The sequence below is a fragment of the Canis lupus genome, chromosome 2 (genome assembly GCF_011100685.1).
Source record: "Canis lupus familiaris isolate Mischka breed German Shepherd chromosome 2, alternate assembly UU_Cfam_GSD_1.0, whole genome shotgun sequence".
Taxonomy (NCBI): domain Eukaryota; kingdom Metazoa; phylum Chordata; class Mammalia; order Carnivora; family Canidae; genus Canis; species Canis lupus.
This window is the reverse complement of record NC_049223.1, coordinates 34,718,619-34,736,689: the sequence shown is the minus strand read 5'-3', so window position 1 is coordinate 34,736,689 and position 18,071 is coordinate 34,718,619. Positions and strand designations below refer to the sequence as shown.

At 41.3% G+C, this 18,071-nt stretch overlaps 1 long non-coding RNA gene and 1 pseudogene across 9 annotated transcripts in view; one reads left to right on the top strand and one right to left on the bottom strand.

Annotated features, from left to right (window-relative positions):
- The window catches only part of LOC102154811, a 53,198-nt gene that overhangs the window by 9,612 nt on the left and 25,515 nt on the right, over window positions 1-18,071 (top strand). The window lies entirely within an intron of this gene.
- On the bottom strand, window positions 13,190-14,319 carry LOC106557785 (annotated as a pseudogene).

Genomic DNA, 18,071 nt, shown 5'->3' with positions numbered 1-18,071 from the left:
TATGTGTATATACATATGTTAGTATACACACACATTTTTCCTTGCTCTCTTAGCTGAGATGACTTAGAAATAACATTCCATTAGCAACATGCACGCCTTGCACCCACATCTTGGTTTTTAATAACATTCTCCAGTAAGAGGAACCATGGCTCCTTGGAGAAATGGTTTAATCTAGAATTGAGGCAGGAAATATACAAGATGAACCTGTGCCAGAAAGTAGTAAACATCCACGCGTGCATATGTGTGCACATGCACACACAGACACACATAAATAATATGTGTGTACAAAATAATGAGGGTATCTGAGAGAGATAATAGGAGCTAAATGAAAGAGATCCCAGGGCACCTGAGTGGCTCCGTCAGTTAAATGCCTGCCTTTGGCTCAAGTCATGATCCCAGGGTCCTGGGATTGAGCCCCGCACATTGGGCTTCCTGCTCAATGGGGAGTCTGCTCTCCCTCTGCCCTTCCCCCAGCTCATGCTCTCTCTCTTGCTCTATTTCGAATAAATAAAATCTTAAAAAAAAAAAGAGCTCCCAATGGCTAAAGCTGGAATAATTTGAATAAATAAATAGTATTGAATTATGGCCCAAGGTATAAAATAAATATCCTTGAGTCCTTATGGGTATAAATAAATGTTTGAGTAAATAAATAAATGGGGAGAATAGGTAAGTCTTCCAAACAGAAGAATTTTAAATTTATGTAGAAACCCTGCCCTTAAAGAGGTGAAGCCTTAAGTCCCCTGTCCTTAAGTTTGAACTGTGCATAGTGATATCCTTCCAAAGAGTAAAATATGGAAAGAGGAAGTAGAGTAAATTGATACTGGAGAAATCTGACAAACACTACCTCAGCGAGGTTATCAGGATTATCATCAACAGTAATAACTTGTATTGATAGTGTATTCCCTTAGTATTACATGCAGGAAAAGTCTGAGAAACTGTCATAGTCAAGAGGAGTCTAAGGAGACATGATGAGAAAATGTAATGTGGTATCCTGGATGGCATACTGGAACAGAAAAAGGACATGAGGTAAACATGAGGTAGGGATGCCTGGGTGGCTCAGTCAGTTAAGTATCTGCCTTCAGCTTCTGTCATGATCTCAGGGTTCTGAGATTGAGCCCCACATTGGGCTCTCTGCTTAGCAGGGAGTTTGCATGTCTCTCTCTTTCTCTCTCTCTCTGTATCTCTCTCTCAAATAAATAAAATCCTTAAAAAGTAAAAAAAATAAACACAAGTAAATCTAAGTAAAGTATGAATCTTAGTAATAATGTATCAGTTAGCTAATAATATGTCAATATTGGTTTATTAATTTCAACACAGTACCATATTACTGTAAGATATTAGTAAATAGAAGAAATTGGATATGGGCTATGTGGAAACTGTACTATCTTCCCAAGTTTTCTTTAAACTTAAAACTATTCTTGGGATGCCTGGGTGGCTCAGTGGTTGAGCATCTGCCTTTGGTCAGGGTGTGATCCTGGGTCCTGGGATCAAGTCCCACATCAGGCTCCCTGCCCAGTGGAGAGTTTGTTTCTCCCTCTCCCTCTGCTCCTACCCCTGTTTATGCTCTCTTCCCTCTGTCTATGTCTCTGCCTCCCTCTATGTGTCTCTCATAGATAAATAAATAAAATCTTAAAAAAAAAATCTAAAACTTTTCTATGGGGCATATGTGGCTCAGTCGGCTAAGCATCTGACTCTTGATTTCAACTCAGTTCATGATCTCAGAGTTGTGGGACTGAGCCCCACACCAGGCTCTGTGCTGGGTGTAGAACTTGCCTAGGATTATCTCTCTTTGGGATCCCTGGGTGGCGCAGCGGTTTGGCGCCTGCCTTTGGCCCAGGGCGCAATCCTGGAGACCCAGGATCGAATCTCACGTCGGGCTCCCGATGCATGGAGCCTGCTTCTCCCTCTGCCTATGTCTCTGCCTATGTCTCTGCCTATGTCTCTGCCTCTCTCTCTCTCTCTCTCTCTCTGTGACTATCATAAATAAATTTAAAAATTTAAAAAAAAGATTATCTCTCTTTCCACCCCCCCCCCCCCCACAAAAAAAGTTTAAACCTAAAACTAGGGATCCCTGGGTGGCGCAGCGGTTTGGCGCCTGCCTTTGGCCCAGGGCGCGATCCTGGAGACCCGGGATGGAGTCCCACGTCGGGCTCCTGGTGCATGGAGCCTGCTTCTCCCTCTGCCTATGTCTCTGCCTCTCTCTCTCTCTCTCTCTCTGTGACTATCATAAATAAATAAAAATTTTAAAAAAAAGATTAAAAAAAACACCTAAAACTATTCTAAAATTTAAATTTTTTTATTTTGATTTTCTTCAGTTTTGTTGAGATATAACTTATTTTTAACATTGTATTAGTTTAAGGTGCACAACGTAATGATCTGATATACCTATATATTGCAAAATGATTATCACAATAAATTTCATAAACTTTCACAAGAAAGTAGATCTTTTTTTTTTTTTTTTTTTTTTTTTTTTAAGAAAGTAGATCTTAAAAAGAAATTTTTTTAATGCTTATTCCTGGGCATCTGGGTGACTCAATTGATCAAGTGTCTGCCTTTGACTCAGGTCATGATCCCGAGGGTCCTGGGATCAAGTCCCATATCAGGCTTCCTATTCAATGGGGAATCTGCTTCTTCCTCTCCCTTCACCCCTCCCTCCTGCTTATCCACTCTCTCTCATGCTCTCTCTCTCAAATAAATGAATAAAAATCTTTAAAAACAAACAAAAATAAATATATATAAAAATGAAATAAAATGGTTATTCCTTTGGGGCACCTAGGTAACTCAGTCAATTAAGCATCTGTCTTGGTTCTCAGGATTCCAGGGTCCTGGGATCAAGCCCCTCATCATGCTCCCTATTCAGTGGGGAGTTTGTTTCTCCCTCTCCCTCTGCTCCTACCCCTGTTTATGCTCTCCTGTGCTCTCTTTCTCTCTCAAATAAGTAAATAAATAAAATATTTAAAATAAATTTAAAAAGAAATGTTTAGGGGCACCTGAACATTAAGCTTCTGCCTTCCATTCAGGTTATGATCCCAGAGTCCTGGGATCAAGCCCTGTGGGCTCTCTGCTTGGTGAAGAGTCTGCTTCCTCTCTCCCTGCCCCTCCCCCAACTATGCTCTCTCTTGCTCTGCTCTCTCTCTCTCTCTGTCAAATAAATAAATAAAATATTTTTAAAAATTAAAAAAATGCTTATTCCTTTGGACTTCTAGGAATTTATGATTAAGAGGATGCCAGTGACTGGGGGTCTTAGTTGGTTGAGCATCCAACTCTTGGTTTCGTTTCAGGTCATGATCTCATGGTGATGGGATGAAGCCCTCTGGTGGGTTCTGCACTCAGCACTCTCTCTGCCCCTCCCACTCATGTCCTGTCTCTCTCTCTTTCTCTCTTGGAAATAAACAAATAAATCTTAAAAAAGAAAAGAGTTGGGGTGCCTGACCAGCTCAGCTGATGGAACATGCAACTCTCAGATCTCAGAGTTCTGGGTTTGAGCCACATGTTAGGTGTAGAGATGACTTAAAAAACAAACAAACAAACAAACAAACAAAAAAAAAAACACAGCAATCAGACATAGGCACAAAAACATTATATAGAAAAAATTAGTACAAGGACGCCTGGGTGGCTCAGTGGTTAAGCATCTGCCTTCGGCTCAGGGCTTGCTCTTTATTTATTAAATAAATAAAAAGAAGGAAAAAATTAGTACAACTTAAATATCTAACAGGATAATGGCTAACTCTTGTATATGATTTGATTCTATAGTCACTAAAAATGATGCTCACATTATTTTAAATAAAAAAAATAAATTTATAAAACAAAAGGTGTAGTGCTCACTTTGGCAGCACATATACAAAAGGTGTATAATATTTTAAATACACTACAATGAATAGAGTATTTCCATACATCAAAATGACAAACATCAGAGGCACCTGGCTGGCTCAGTTGGAAGAGCAAGTGACTCTTGATCCTGGGGTCATGAGTTCAAGTCACATGTTAGCTGTAGAGATTACTTAAATACAGAAAAAAACACCAAAAAACAAAGCAAAACAAAAGTGACAGTCATCGGACAGAGATTATCTATGGATGGTGGGATAGTGGGAATTATTTATTTCTGATTTTTTTTAATTTATTTATTCATAGAGACACACACAGAGAGAGAGGCAGAGACACAGGCAGAGGGAGAAGCAGGCACCATGCAGAGAGTCTGACGTGGGACTCGATCCCCGGTCTCCAAGATCACGCCCTAGGCTGCAGGCGGTGCTAAACCGCTGCGCCACCGGGGCTGCCCTATTTCCAAAATTTTTATAAGTAATGTGTTACTCTGGTGATAGAAAAAAATGTAGTAAAGGTTGTAAGAAAAAATCACTATAGGTGTAAAATCAGAGGATTGATCAAATGAGATACTTATTAGCAGGGTTTGGAAAATTAAGCAGGAACAATTCTTTTTCAGGTAAGGAAGATGATAATAGGTTCACCTTATGTGTTTGGTTTCAGACCACAATGGGAACACTTAGATGTGTACAGCATTATATGGTAAGTCTACCAGAAAACCCCAAGAGAAGCATATTCAACAGAAATACAGATAAATATCTTTACTGTAACTGGAAACAAATTTTTAAAAGCTGTCAAGTTGTAGCTTTGGTTTTCATAAAAGAAAACATTTCTCTGCAGAAAGATCATGTAGTTAGTGAATGAAGATTAAGCCACTTTTCCCCCAGATGAGTCCTTGGTGAACTATTTTGGGCGTTGCCTCCACAGAAAGATGCATACTGAAGTACTAGCAGTAATTCTATGAGCTTTCCTCCACCCCTTAGTAATAATTAAAAGAGAAGCCCAAGAATCACACTGATGAATAAGTTTCAGCAAGTGTATAGGCCTTCAGCCCAGATACCTCGATCCATGGCTATATAATAAGCTCACTGACAAGATAGCGTTTTAAGAGCCTGCAATCAATAGATCCTTTGAGGAAACCCAGGACTTTACCATAGGCATCACAAAGAAGCCCCTACTTCTCCTATTCCACATATGTGGGAAACCTGAGGCTGACTACACCAAATATCATGTTTCCTATGGCCTCTTATGCCCTGCCACTTGGGCAGCCACACCTACCTTCTCTAGAACTCTCCTTGGCAGGTACCATGGCATTCTGCCACAGACTCTAGAAGATCCCAGAATTGGTGAAAGTTTAGAATCTCATAGTCTGAGCACTTTCCTGATAAGACAATAGTTAAATAACCCCACAGCAAGACTCAGCGTATCTTCTAGGTGGTCTAGCTCATAGTGAATGAGTACTTTTAGATCAGAAGGATCTATGCAGAGTACTCTAGGCCTCATACTGACCTTTTAATAAAAAAGAAACTGGAGGACTGGGCATTAGGGTCAATACCACCTCCATCATCCTCTGATGTTTCCTGAAACAATCAGAAATACATCATTGCTTACCAAAATGAGAAGAGAGCAAGCCCAGGATTCCAACTCAAAGAGCAATTTTGGCTTATAGGTGAGAACTGAGTCACTCTGAAAACTGTTCTTAGAGACTGGAGTGTTTGAACTCAACTTCATTTGCCACACCCCTTGCTCATCAAGACAGACCTATAAACCAAGAGACGCAGCATGGCATTCACCTGCAGGGCAGGTAACAGTGCCACCTCCCAGTGTTCTTCCCCAAGGAAGCGACATGGTATTTGTTGTGGCTCTGAGAGGACACCTATAGACAGTCTCGTTGAAACATCAGTCTCATATAAGCTCACAGAAGCTATAAAAAAATTTGGGGGCAGCCCGGGTGGCTCAGCAGTTTAGCGCCACCTTCACCCCAGGGCGTGATCCTGGAGTCCCAGGATCGAGTCCCACATCAGGCTCCCTGCATGGAGCCTGCTTCTCCTTCTGCCTGTGTCTGCCTCTCTCTGTGTGTGTCTCTCATGAAAAAATAAATAAATTTTTTAAAGTCTTAAAAAATATATTTTGGTCAGGACTCTACTCTGAAACTTTTCACCTACAAGGACCCCTTAAGCCCTGGAATTGGCACCACTGGAGACAAGGAAGGAAAAATAACCAGGGTTGGACTTCTCCAGCATAGATCTAGTAGATAAAAAAGATTTGTCTTTTGAAGAGGATTGTTTCATCATGACAAGAGTTATGTAGGACAAATGTCTGAGAAATGGACAAGGCTGTCAGTGGCCTCTGAGGTTTGGTTAAAGCCCTAGTCTTTTCCTGCCATAAGCTGCCAGGGTTTTTCACAAAGATTGAGCCATAATAGTCCAAAGAAAGCAGCAATACTGTTCTGTGTACTAGGGATTTCATATAAATATAATTCCTAGAGAGTAACTGAAGGACTCAGAAATATTGTAAAACCCTCAAATGCACCAGTGAGACCACTATTCAGAGACTGATCATCACATTCCCAACAGTTATTCTCACAAGTTTCCTGTTGTACTCACCTATGCCATTAGTAAGAGTGTAAATTGATAAAATCTTTAGGGAAATCAGTTTGGAGTTGCCTTCAAATTTTTAAATCTAGCAAAATCCACTTCCGATTCTAGGGGAATTGGCACAGACACACTCACACATAAATTCAAAAATCGTGTATGAAGGTGTTCACTGAAACGTTGTGTGTCCATCAGTAAGTAGTTAAATAAGTAGTGGTGCAGGTAAAAAATGCTAACCATTATCTGAGCTTTTAGCAAGTCATCATCTTTTTGCTGGTGGAGGTCTTGCCTTGATGTTGATGTCTCCTGACTAATCAGGGTGGTGGTTGGTCTTGCCTTGATGTTGATGTCTCCTGACTAATCAGGGTGGTGGTTGCTGAAGGTGGTAGCTGTGGCCATTTCTTAACATAAGACAACAATGAAGTTTGCCTCACTAAAAGACTCTTCATGAATGACTTTTCTGTAGTATGTAATGCTGTTTCACATCATTTTACCCACAGTAGAGCTTCTTCCAAAATTTGAGTCAATCCTAGGGTGCCTGGCTGGCTCAGTTAGTAGAGCATGAGACTCTTGTGAGTTCAAGCCCCATGTTAGGTGAAGAGATTACTTAAAAATAAAGTCCTGGGCAGCCCTGGTGGCTCAGCGGTTTAGCGCCGCCTTCAGCCCAGGGTGTGATCCTGGAGGCCCCGGATCGAGTCCCATGTCTGGCTCCCTGCATGGAGTCTGCTTATCCCTCTGCCTGTGTCTCTGCCTCTCTTTCTCTCTGTCTCTCATGAATAAATAAATAAAATCTTAAAAAAAAAAAAAGAATACATTCCTAAATAAATAAATAAATAAATATTAAGTCCTTTTTAAAAACTTGGAGTCAGGGACGCCTGGGTAGCCCAGTGGTTGAGTGCCTGCCTTCCTCTCAGGATGTGATCCTGGAATCCTGGGATCCAGTCCCACATCAGGCTCCCTGCATGGAGCCTGCTTCTCCCTCTGCCTGTGTCTCTGCCTCTCTGTGTTTCTCATGAATAACTAAATAAAATCTTAAGAAAAAAAAACACTTGGAGTCAATGGTTTCAAACCTGCTGCTGCTTTATCAACTAAGTTTATGCAGTATCTAAATCCTTTATTGTCATTGCAACGTCTTCACAACTTCATTGAGAGTAGATTCTGTCTTAAACTACTTTCTGGGGCACCTGGGTGACTTAATTGTTCAGCTCGGGTCGTGGTCCCGGGGTCCTGTGATTGAGCACCACAATGGGGTTGTCTGCTCAGCGGGGAGCCTGCTTCTCCTACTCCCTCTGCTGTTCCCCCCAGTTGTGCTCTTTGGTTCTCTTTGTCAAATAAATAAATAAAATCTTAAAAGGAAGGAAGGAAGAAAGAAAGAAAAGAAACTACTTTCTTTGCTCATCCTTAAGCAAGTTCTTATCCGTTAAAGTTTTACCATGAAATTGTGGCAATTCAGTCACATCTTCAGGCTTCACTTCTAATTCTATTTCTTTTGCTATTGCAATCACATCTGCAATGACTTCTTTCACTGAAGAGGGTAACCCCTCAAAGTCATCCAGAAGGGTCAGAATCAACTTTTTCCAAATTCCTGTTAATTCTGATAGTCTCAATCTCAAACATTCTTTTTTTATTCTTTTTTTTAAGATTTTATATTTATTCATGAAAGACACAGAGAGATGCAGAGACATAGGCAGAGGGAGAAGCAGTCAACCTCAAATGTTCTTTTTTTTTTTTTTAAAGATTTTATTTATTTATTCATGAGAGACACAGAGAGAGGCAGAGACATAGGTAGAGGGAGAAGCAGGCTCCATGCAGAGAGCCTGATGAGGGACTCAGTCCCAGGACTCCGGGATCACGCCCTGAGCCAAAGGCAGGCGCTCAACCGCTGAACCACCCAGGCATCCCAACCTCAAATGTTCTTTTGGCATCTAGAATGGTGAATCCTTTACAGAAGGTTTTTAATTTACTTTGCCTATCTTGATTTTCAACATCCCTTCCTCACTAAGCTTAATCATTTCTAGCTTTTGATTTAAGGTAAGAGATATACCATTCTTCCTTTCACTTGAACACTTCTTATTCACTTGAACACATATTTATTAAGTTTGCCTTATATGGGCATAGTTCATGCATGGCACTCCAAAACAATTATAATAGTGACATGAAAGATCACTAATCACTGATCACCATAACAAATATAATAATGAAAAAGTTTGAAATATTGCAGAAATTACCAAAATATGACAAAGACACATGAAGTGAGCAAATGCTATTGCAAAAATGGTACCGATAGGAGTGTCTGGGTGGTTCAGTCCATTAAGCCTCTGAATCTTGATCTCCACTCAGAAATCAGGATCAGGATCTCAGGATCCTGAGTTCAAGCCCCTCATTGGACTGCATATGGGCATGAAGCCTACTTAAAAAAAAAAGTTGTACATGTGGAAAGTGGGAGACGGATTTCTCACCCAGGTCTGTCTGTCTTTGCAAAATCCAAGTGCTAAGCTCTCAAGAGAAAAATAATAGAAAAGCTTCATTTAAGGGGCACCTGGGTTGCTCAGTCAGTTGAGCTTCCAACCCTTGACTTCAGCTCAGGTCATTGTCTCAGGGTGGTAGGGTCGAGCTGGCTTAGGGCTCAGCTTTCAGAGGGGAGTGTGCTTCTCTCCCACTCCCTCTGCCCCTCCCTTGCTTGGGATGCCAACAGTTAGTTGAACTTTGGATTCTTGGGTTTCTGGGTTCATGATCTCAGCATCCTGGGATCAAGCCCTGAGTCAGGGTCCACGCTCAGCAGAGTCTGCTTGTCCCTCTCCCTCTGCTTGTGTTCTCTCTCTAAAATTAAAAAAAAAAATATTTTTAAAACTGTCCTTAATGGGGACGCCAGGGTGACTCAGTGGTTGATCATCTACCTTTGGCTCAGGTCATGATCCTGGGGTCCTGGGATCAAGTCCCACATCAGGCTCCCTACAGGGAGCCTGCTTCTCTCTCTGCCTATGTCTCTGACTCTCTGTGTCTCTCATGAATAAATAAATTAAAACTTTACTAAAAAATAGTCTTTAATGAAGCAGTAAAGATTAATTTTATTCATCAAGTCTCAGCCTTTGAGTACATGTATTTTTAATATTCTATGTGAGGAAATGGGAAATATACACAGAGCACTTCTGCTGAACACTGGTTGTCTCAAGGGAAAAGACTCATGCAACTGTATTTGTTGTAAGCTAAATTAACCATTTTTTCATCAAGCATCATTTTTACTTGAAAGTATGACTGACATAAATTTTGGTAATTCAGACTTGTGTATTTGGCAGACATTTCCTGTACTCTGCCACTTGATGGAAAACAGCTGATAGTATGACAGTATTTGTTTCCAAATATAAAATTCAAGCTCTGGGGCAGAAATGAGGATTTGGGAAAATTGCATCCACTGTCATTGGCTAACAGTTCCGTAAACTTAAAGATTTTTGATGAGATAGGTGATGATATTGCCAAATATATTTTTGACATTATATACTAAAATGTATCAGTATATTCAAGAGCTGCATAACTCAGTGAACCCTATTTCCCAAATGACCAGTACATGATATTATAAAACCATGCATGAATAAAAGAATGTTCAAAGACAGACCAGTAGATTTTAACATAACACAGTGTGAAAAATTTATAGTTACAGTTTCAACCTTTAGAAAACTAACAGTTAAAAAAAAAAAAAAAGAAAACTAACAGTTGTTGAATTTTGGTTTGATATTAAAGATAATACCCAGAGGGCCTGGGTGGCTCAGTTGGTTAAGTGTCTGACTCGTGATTTCAACTCAGGTCATGATCTCTTGGGTCATGAGATCAAGCCCTGCGTCATGCTCCATGCTCCATGCTCCATGCTCCATGTTTCGTGCTCAACAGCAACAGAGTCTACTTGAGACTCTCTCTCCCTCTCCTCTCCCTCTCCTTCTGCCCTTCTCCTTTCTTTCTCTCTGTCTCCAAAAATAAATAAATATTTTTTAGAAAGATAATAACCACACTTATCTGAAAAAAAAACATTAATATATTCCTCCTTTTCCTACTATATATCCATGTGAGTCCAGATTTCCCTCATATTCTTCAACCAAAATACTATATTGCAATTAATTGAATATTGAAGCAGACAGGAGAATCTTTTATTAAGCCAGACATTAAAAATTCACTCTTAATAAATTTTGCTTTGAAAAATATATTTTTCTCAAAAAAGATGTTACTTATGTTCACATTTATGAATTGAACTAAGCAGATTTTTGTGAATTTCTCATTTTCAATTTCTGATATACTAAATACCAATAGATAAAACCCGCATATATAAACAAGAGTTCTTTGAATCTTTAATAATTTATAAGTGTTTACAGGGATTCTGAGTCTCCGAACTGCTGCAGTACTCTATAGCAGTTGCAGGAGTGGCAAAAGGATGGAGGAGATAACCTGAAGACTACTGAGTTTTCAGTCCTTCCTTACTCAGCCAACTCTCATCTTCAACCCAGCGGTCAAAGCTTGGAAAGGAAGAATTCAGAACTATGCTCTGGATATCTCTGGTGGGAATCCATGAAAGGAAAAAGGCACTACTTTTCCTCTTTCTCCCTAAATCTCCAGACAAGATGTGGCAATTGCATAGGGTGAAGAGAGAGACTGGAAATGGCTGGTGAGAGGGAGGGACCTTCCTAGCCATTAGGGAACTTATATAGAAACTTTGAACTTAAATGGTAAGGACAAGCTATAAGGGGCCATAGCTGGTCCACTTGGGCTCAATAGCAGGAACTGGGAGAGCCAGGGACAACTCCTAGAGCAGTGATACTTGTATTTTTTTCCTCCTATTCTGGCCCATTTTTAAAAATAGCCCTAAAGTCTTCTGTGACTTTTAAGAACCAACAATTCTTATAGGCCACATTCCCATATGGTTAATTGGAATAGGCCAATGTGAAAGAAATCAAACTTGAAAAAAAATAAAGTAAGCCAACATAGTAACAACTACTGCTTTGCCACATACACGCATTCCACCTCCACATCCAGCTCCACCTTTCACTTTCCCTCCTACCATCCATCCCCTCCCCTTGGCCTGAGCCCTGTCCTTCCTTAGGCTATTACTAAATCATTAGGGATTTAGTCAGTAGGAGGGGGAATTGAGGGGTAAGGCATTTTATGATGATTTGAGTCCTCTCTGTGTCAATGTGATCAAGCAAGTAGCTCTCTGTTTCTACATCTTTAAGATGAGACCTAGCTCTGTGATCCTATGGTTATTAATAAACAGAAGAACCAAGCACTCTGTTGTAAATGTATTCTCATTGAAAAGAGCAGAGGATCTGGGAAGGGAACACAGCTCTAGTTTGCATCATTGTGCATTATCCCCTTTGGGCATGGATATATTCACAGGAGATGAACAAACACAAGTTTCTGAAAACAACCTAGAGAAACCTCCCAAGACTGTGGTTCTTCCCTTGGGTTCACTTGGCTGTTAGGTTCCCAAAGTCAGTATTGGAGAATTCCCTCATTTCTTGCCCAGCAGTGGTAATTCCTTTGGTCTTGGAGGCCCCAGAGGTTTTCAACCTCCCTGTTATGACCCTGCTAATCAGATGACAGGCTCTGGCCTCTGCCAATTTTTTTATAAAGATTTTATTTATTTATTCATGAGAGACACACACACAGAGAGAGAGAGAGAGGCAGAGACACAGGCAGAGGGAGAAGCAGGCTCCACGCAGGGAGGCCGATGTGGGACTCGATCCCAGGACTCCAGGATCACGCCCTGGGCCGAAGGCAGGCGCTAAACTGCTGAGCCACCCAGGGATGCCCACCAATTTTTTTTTTAAGATTTTATTTATTTATTCATGAGAGACACAGAGAGAGAGGCAGAGACGCAGACAGAGGCAGAACCAGACTTCCCACAAGGATCCCAGTATGGGACTCGATCCCAGATTCCAGGATCATGCCCTGAGCCAAAGGCAGACACTCAACAGCTGAGCCACCCAGGCGTCCCCCTACCAATGTTTTTATTTTTTTGATAGATTTATTGAAATATGATTCACAGACCACACAATTTACCCAAAGAGTACAATTCAGTGGCTTTCATTGTATTTGCAGAGTTCTACAACCATCATATCTGTTTTGGAATATTTTTGTCTGCACTTAAAAGAAATCCTATACTCCTTAGCCATTATCTCTCAACGTCCACCCACCCACCCCACCCCTGCCAGGTCCTCAAGCCTTTGGCAACCAATAGCCTATTTCTGTCTTTATAATTTGTCTATTCTGGATGGTTCACATAATGTAATATGTGGTCCTTTGTGATTAGTTTATTCCACCTAGAATGAGTTTTCACGGTTTATCAGTATTGTAGCATGTATCAGTGTTTCATTCCATTTTATTGCTGAATAATATTCCACTGTATAGATATAACACATTTTGTTGATCTATTTAGAACTTTGGGTTGTTGAGTCATCTGAGTTGTTTTCACCTTTTGACTATTGTGAATAATGCTGGTATGAACATTGGTGTAAAGTATCTGTTTGCTTCCCTGCTTTCAATTATTTTGGGCATATACTTAGGAGTGGGATTGCTGGATCAGATGATAATTCTATATTTAACTTTTTGAAGACTACAAACTGTTTTTAGGGTTGCTGCATCATTTTACATTCCCACCAGCAATGTGTGAGGGTTCCAACTTCTCTGCATCCTTACCAATACTTTTTTTTTTTTCTGGGTACAGGATACTTTATTGATATTACATGACAAGGTAGGGTTCCCCAAGCCCCTCCCCTTCCTCCGGGTCTAGGATGTAAATCAGAGGTCAGGAGGCTCTCAGTGTGTTGGGGGATTAAGTTGGGGCAGGGACTCCCCAGCAGCTGAGGGCCTCTCTCTTCCTCTTGTTCTTGCTGGGGCTGGTGGTCCACGAAGCTCTTACTCCTTGGAGGCCATGTGAACCATGAGGTCCACCACCCGGTTGCTGTAGCCGAATTCATTGTCATACCAGGAAATGAGCTTGACGAAGTGGTCATTTAGGGCAATGCCAGCCCCGGCGTCGAAGGTCGAAGAGTGGGTGTCACTGTTGAAGTCACAGGAGACAACCTGGTCCTCAGTGTAGCCCAGGATGCCCTTGAGGGGGCCCTCCGATGCCTGCTTCACTACCTTCTTGATGTCGTCATATTTGGCAGCTTTCTCCAAGTGGCAGGTCAGATCCACAACTGACACATTGGGGGTGGGGACACGGAAGGCCATGCCAGTGAGCTTCCTGTTCAGTTCAGGGATGACCTTGCCCACAGCCTTGGCGGCGCCAGTGGAAGCAGGGATGATGTTCTGGGCAGCCCCTCGGCGGTCTAGCCACAGCTTCCCAGAGGGGCAGTCCACGGTCTTCTGGGTGGCAGTGATGGCATGGACGGTGGTCATGAGGCCCTCCACGATGCCGAAGTGGTCATGGATGACTTTGGCTAGAGAAGCCAAGCAGTTGGTGGTGCAGGAGGCATTGCTGACAATCTTGAGGGAGTTGTCATACTTCTCGTGGTTCACACCCATCAGAAACATGGGGGCATCAGCAGAAGGAGCAGAGATGATGACCCTCTTGGCCCTGCCCTTCGGGTGAGCCCTAGCCTTCTCCATGGTGGGTGAAGACCCCAGTGGACTCCACAACATACTCAGCACCAGCATCACCCCATTTGATGTTGGCGGGATCTCGTTCCTGGAAGATGGAGATGGACTTCCCGTTGATGACAAGTTTCCCATTCTCAGCCTTGACTGTGCCGTGGAATTTGCCATGGGTAGAATCACACTGGAACATGTATACCATGTAGTTTAGATCAATGAACGAGTCATTGATGGTGACAATATCCACTTTGCCATAGTTAAAAGCAGCCCTGGTGACCAGGCGCCCAATACGGCCAAATCCGTTCACTCAGACCTTCACCATCGTGTCTCAGGGACGCAGCTGGCACTGCAGAAGATGCGGCTCTCTGTCGAATGGGGAGGAGCAGAGAGCCCTTACCAATACTTTTTATTTATAGCCATCCTAATGAGTGTGAATGGTATCTCACTGTGGTTTTGATTTGTGTTCTCTTGATGCCTAATGATGTTGAGCATCTTTTTGTGTACTTATTGTCCACTTAATGTATCTTCTTTATTATTTTTAAGTTCATTTATTTTTAAGTAATCTCTACACCCAACATCCACCGAACCGGGAATCATGCCCTGAACCAAAGGCAGATGTTCAACCGCTGAGCCACCCAGGTACCCCAGGGAGAGACAATCTTAAGCAGATTCCACTCTGAGCGTGGAGCTCCACTTGAGGCTTGATGCAAGGCTCCACATGGGACTTGATCTCATGACCCTGAAATCCTGATCCTGAAATCATGACCCGAGCTGAAATCAAGAGTTGGTTGCTTAACCGATTGAGTCACCCAGGCACCCTTCCTTCTTACTGAGTTGTAAGAGTTCTTCATATGTTCTAGATACAAGTCCCTTATCAAATATATGATTGTGTTTATTTTCTCCCATTCTTCAGGTTGTCTTTTCTCTTTCAAGTAACGCTGTTTGGAGGACAGAAGTTTTAAATTTTTGATGAGGTCTGGGATGCCTGGGTGGCTCAGCAGTTGAGGGCCTGCCTTCGGCCCAGGGTGTGATCCTGGAGTCCCGGATGAGTCCCTCATCGGGCTCCCTGCATGGAGCCTGCTTCTCCCTCTGCCTGTGTCTCTGCCTTTCTGTGTGTGTGTCTCATGAGTAAATAAGTAAAATCTTTTTTTAAAAAAGTCCAGGAACAAACATTATTAAATAAATAAATAAATAAATAAATAAATAAATAAATAAATAAATAAAATTTTGATGAGGTCTAATTTATTTTTTAAATTTGTTCCTTGTATTTTTGTATCATATCTAAGAAACTATTGTCAAGTCCAAGGTCATATAGGATTACCACCTTTTTTATTCTTATTTTTTTTTAAGATTTTATTTATTTATTCATGAGAGACCCAGAGAGAGAGGCAGAGGCACAGGCAGAGGGAGAAGCAGGCTCCCTACAGGGAACCTGATACAGGACTCGATCCCAGGACCCTGGGATCACAACCTGAGCCATAGGCAGACGCTCAACTACTGAGCCACCCACACATCCTACCACCTATTTTCTTCTAGGAAGAGATGGTTTGGCTCCTACATTTAGGTTTTTTATGCATTTTGAGTTACTTTTTGCATGTGATATGAGGTAGGGGGTCCAACTTCATTCTTTTCCATGAAGATAGCCAGTTTTCCCAGAACCATTTGTTGAAAAGACTATTCTTCACCATTGAATTATCTTGGCACTCTCATCAAAAAATCAATTGACTATAAGTGCGAATGTGTGCTCCCAGACTGTCAATCCTGTATATATTTTCGTATGCAAGTACCACACTGTCTTGATTATAGTAGCTTTGAAGCAAGTTTTGCAATCAGAGACTGAGTCCTACAACTTGTTCTTCATTTTCAAGATTGTTTTGGCTACTCTAGGTTGGCCCCTACTATTCTTACCCCAAGGGACAAGGCCTCATCCATACTGCCTCTTCCAAGGTGTTCATTATATAGCCTACCATACAGATCCTCATCTTTTCCAGCTTCACCTTGCAATATTCTCTTCACCTTGCAATATTCTCTCTGTCACTCTTCCACTGTAGCCATATGGGCCTTCTCAAACATTCCAAAGTTCTTCCTTGCCTGAGGGCCTTTGCACTGATAGTCTCTTGGCCAAAAATGCTTTCCATCCACCCCCTCTCCCCTATGCCCAAGGCTGACTTCTTGTCATTCAGGTCTCTACTCAAATGTTATCTTCTCAGAGAGGCAATTACTAACCCCTAACCTAGGGTATTCACCCACTAAACCTTCCCTCTTTGTTGCATTATGTTGTATTATTGCCCTTAATCACTGTCTGAAATAGTCTCATGTGTATATCATTTTATTTATTTGTTTGTTTGTTTGTTTATTTATTTATTTATTTATTTATTTATTTATTTATTTATTTTCAGTCTCCCCCTATTACAGTGGAAACTCTAGGAAAGCAGAGTTTTTCTCTTATTTCACATTGAATTCCTACACATAGGAATATAATAGACTACATTGCCTGGTATATAATAGATATTTAATACATATCTATTTATTGAATGAATGAATAAATTGGTCAGTCAAGCCCTGAATAGCCCCTATACTGGGATTCAGCATCAGTAAAAATAGTAAGGAGCAGTGAACTGACCCTCACACAAGGATTACTTTCCTTGTGCTCAATTTCTTCTCTCGTTTTCTACCAGTCAGCTTTTCCTCCCTTCTTTTGTTAAATGTTTTCCCCTAAATCCTCTTCCTAACATCTGCTGACATTAGAGAAGTAGATACAGACACATTCCTGCCTTCCCCAGTCTCTGCTCTGGATCACTCTTAGGAAAAATGACTAAAGATGTCTCTGACCATCGCATATGTGGACAAGTGCATACTCAGGTCCATTTTTGCAAAGACAAAAATCTAGAGTGTTGGGAAGCATGAGGCCCTTGAAGAGGGAGCAAAACACAGAACTGAGAAGATAAGAACCCAGGACCTCAGAGAAAATCAGAACCTCAGACCAACAGCCCAAGAGTTCACATTATGACAATCTTTGATTTTAATACCCACAGAAGTTTGAAAGCCATTGTCCCATAGCTACAGACTGGAGAAGAGAAGATTTACATTACTGATAGGGAGAGATTTTCCCTGGGGCTTGGGAGGCTCTAATAACCCTCTATACAGTCCTAGGTGTTTCATCTAAACATCTTAAAGAATGTTATAGGTATCAATTAACACTTATAGCACCCTAGAATCTGGGCTCTTGGCCTCATTTTACTGACAGAAAACTGAAGCCTGTGAGAACCCAGAAAGGCATGTTTCAGGCTCATACAGCCTGGCCTGAGCAAGTTAAGGGCTAAGTTTGAAGCCAGACCTGACCTCAGTCTTTCCCTCTTGACAGTGGTCCCCAGTTTGGGGACTATAGAGTGCTTAAATTCATGTGTATGTTTACCATGTCTTGGCTAAAGGCAGATAATAATTTATTTGGTCCTTTGTCACTCAGATCCCAGCTTAAAGGTCCCTTACTCAGAGAGGCCCTCCTGAACATCTACATCAAGCAAGAAGACTGGGAGAACCCAGTCCCTGCCCTTTTACCCTGTTTGAGTTTCTTCAGGGCACTTGTCATTATCTCGGATATTCTTAGCTTTTCTTTCTTTCTTTGTTAAAAAGTAAAAAAAAAGTATACTTTTTATACTATACTATAAAAAGTATAGTATAGTATACTATAATACTATATTATAGTATATAAACTATAATCCTTTAGTTTATATACTAAAGGATATACTAAAGTTTATTCTTTAGTATAAACTCCATGAAGTTAAAAACTATCTGACAGGATATTGTTGATATACACTAAGCATTTATTGAATGTTTAAATAAGACTAACTGAAGATGTTTTTAACAACGTGTAGATATGGGACGCCTGGGTGGCTCAGTAGTTGAGCGTCTGCCTTTGGCTCAGGTCGTGATCCTGGGGTCCTGGGATTGAGCCCAGCATCAGGTTCCCCGAGGGGAGCCTGCTTCCCCTTCTGCCTATGTCTCTGCCTCTCTTGTGTCTCTCTTGAATAAATAAATAAAATCTTAAAAAACAAAACAAACAAAACGTAGATG